Below are 3,503 nucleotides of genomic sequence, written 5' to 3'. Positions count from 1 at the left end.
CCTGCATGCCCATGCGAGGTCGTACCACCAAAGATACCTGCATCAGTGCATGCACACGGTTCAGCAAAGATATACGCGCTGGTTTTGTTTGCTCTCACATACGCGTACTCCCTCCATCCTCAAATAAGTAGACATCTAGCCTTTAAAATTTGTCCACAAATGAGTATACTCCTATCTTCCCAATGCAATTTAATTGCTTCTCTCTCATCGCACAGAAATCAAAGTAATATTGAGCACATATTCTTCTAGCTTTTTGCATGCAATTAGCTTATTGGAGGTGAAAGATTTAAAGAGAATAGATGCATGTTCCCAATGTACTTTTCACTCCACCTCATAATTTATCTTGAAATTCCGCAGGTACACTTATTTGTGGACGGAGGGAGTACCTTGCGGGCTTTCTTGCCTTAATGGTTGTGTAGCTAGTTGCTACTCCCTCGGGGATTATTCAGTGAGGAGATAATTACATTGAAAATATACAAATTAACATCTCTCTTATCTTTAATTCTATCACCTCCAATAAGCTAAGTGCATGTAGAAAATAAAAATAACATGTGATTAATATTATTGGTTTGATTTTCATGCAATAGGAGAGAAACAACTTTTGCTATTTTATGGATATAGAAGTACACCCTTTCAAAGATAAAATTAATGGCTAAACATCCACTTATTTAAGGACAAAGGATTACAACATGAAAACCGTATCCTATGAACCCAACGAACTGGTGCACCCATGATACCTGAGCCATCAAATACTACCTCCGTCCCAAGGAATAAGGCGTACACGTATTTCAAGGTGAACTTTGACCATAAAAATTGAGCAACTAAATCTTGGTTATATTATATGTAATTAGTATCGTTGGATTCGTATTGAAAAACACTTTATAATGATGTTAATTTCATACAACTAATCTTTATATATTTGAAGTAATTTTTAGTCAAACAAAAAGCACGTAAAACGAGGGCGCCTTATTTACTACTACCTTCGATTCAAGGAATAAGGCGTCCTCGTTTTACGTGTTTTTCATTTGACTTAGTATTACTTTAAATATATAAAGATTGTTTGTATGAAATTAACATCATTCGAAAGTGCTTTTCAATACGAATCCAACGATACTAATTACATATAATATAACCTTGATTTTGTTGCTCAATTTTGATGGTCAAAGTTCGTCTTGGGATACGCGTGCGCCTTATTCCTTGGGACGGAGGTAGTATATTTTTTCAGAAATTCAAACTATGTCAAGTTTGACCGAGTTTTTATAAAAATCATTAAAATAAAAAGTACAAAATCAATATCATTAGATAGATAATAAAACATTTTTTCATATGGTATCTACAAAATATCATATTTGTTCATAGATTCTTCTAAAAGTTTGGTCAAACTTTACTTTGTTTGACTTTTCAAAAAAATATAAGCCTTAAGCCTAGGGATGGAGGTAGTAGTTGGCATGCTGGAACATTTACGAAAGAGACCTCAACACCTCACGGAATTGGGTGGAAACACAAATGAGTTGCTCACGGAACTGGTGTTTGCCCATGGCCGCACGTGGCACGCTATCGCCGCCGGTAGAGGTCAGCCCTCCAGCTGCAAAAACTTCTCGCGCGAGTACTCGTCGTCCTCTCCCATCGGCCACCGCCTCAGGCGTCATGCTCGGGCCCAACAACACGGTCTTCATCTTCCTCCAAGGTCCATGGAACAAGGTGTCATGCACAAACACCCCTTGCTCTGACGCCCTCTTCTGCACCATCCGAGCTCAATATATGTCTTATACATACCGCTAACCTCAAGGGAAAGAGAACGTTGCGGCGAATTTTCTCAATCTAGGTTTCATGGCGCTGTCGTTTGGCACAGATACAAGACAGGAAGGGGAAAGAGACAATGCGATTTTAGAATTAGGTTGGGAAGGACCACTTAGATGATTCGAAGACCGTATGGGATCGTTTTGCAAATGTGCTATCACCCAACGTTAACGGCAACATCTATTCGCTTTGTTTCACATCCAATGGTCAGCTCGGGGCAGGTGCAGCGGGTATACCAGTTTGTTGGGTTCATAGGATACGTACTCCTACAACATGGACCGAACCAGAACAAGTGTCACACTGCACTTATTGCCCGTCGCGATTATGGTACCGAGAAAAAATAAGCTTCCTACACTGAATGATGTCGTACTGGATCGGGGGTGAGAAATCATAGTTGCAAAAAGTCTCTACAACTTGAACAAAGTTTTAGAAAATGGATGAGTTTAGTTTCTAGTGTCATCTGAGAACTAAATTTTGTTCTCGGTTGGATGCTATTATTATATCTCAACTAGCACGCATAGCAAAGCAAATCAAACAGTTCAGAACATTTTTCTTGGTTGTGTTTTTAATTACAATTAAAAATATCTCAGTTGTACGTAACCCAACTTGCAACTGAAAAATTAAGTTATAACTAAACTTGCAAGTTTCAACTCATATGCATAAATCAATATGCAATCAAACGGTATAGAACCTAGCTAAGCACGAGCTTAGTTCTCAACTAGCAAAACCCTTAGAAAAACGATAAACTTCGCCTAATTGCGAGAGAATTTCTACAATTTTCTCGAGATAAAGGAAATAAAAAAGTAAAACTAGGCAAGCGAATGGGAAAAACTCATTGTAGCTTCCCGGTTCTAGTGGCCTCGTTATTTTAAAAAATTGGAACGATATATTTTAAGTCTGCAAAATATTCTGAGAAAACACAAGATTACATATACATATTTACTATGTGCAAGCATGAAAATTTCGTTGAAATATATGATCTACACAAGAAAGGAAATCTTGGGGCAAAAATCGTGAGTCTCCTTTGTAGAGCCTCATATTTTCCATATTTCTTGAGCCCAAAAATACGACATATATTTGCCAAAACTTAGCAAATATATAGAGACATGTGTATGTATCCACACTAAAAAGGATTCTTTTGAAGCTTCGCAATGTTAATTTTGGTTTCGTTAAACATAAGCTCAATGAAGCTTCTTGAGCCATAAAAATTGGCCTTCTCCAAAATAATATAATATGAGGTGTCTTGGGCACCGTTTGGACACATAAGATATAACATGATTATGCTTATGTTATTGTCTTCAAATCAATGATATGGAAAAATTCAATGCATATCTTTCGCTTCATGTCATTTGATCTTTAATCATTTTTCTTCAAACATTCTATGGAAAAATGCATCAAATTTGACATTCTACTTCCGTATCAGTTTAACAGGCACACACTTAGTTAAGAAACCATTTTGACTATTACTTTAGTCAATAAAATATGAATTGTATGTCAAAAAGATTATATCATTGAAAATCTTTTTGAATATAAATCTAATGATATAGTTTTTTTAGGCATATACTACATATTCTGCTGACTGTATTAAAGGTCAAACTTCGTCTTAAACTACATACAAGTATGTTAAATCGATCTGGAGGAAGTAATAAAATTATTGGTCCTTATAAATTGTTATTGATTGGCAACATCAAACGTAGGGCTCT

This window comes from Lolium rigidum, chromosome 2 (assembly GCF_022539505.1).
Source record: "Lolium rigidum isolate FL_2022 chromosome 2, APGP_CSIRO_Lrig_0.1, whole genome shotgun sequence".
In the NCBI taxonomy this organism is placed as follows: Eukaryota; Viridiplantae; Streptophyta; class Magnoliopsida; order Poales; family Poaceae; genus Lolium; species Lolium rigidum.
This window is presented reverse-complemented; position numbering follows the sequence as displayed.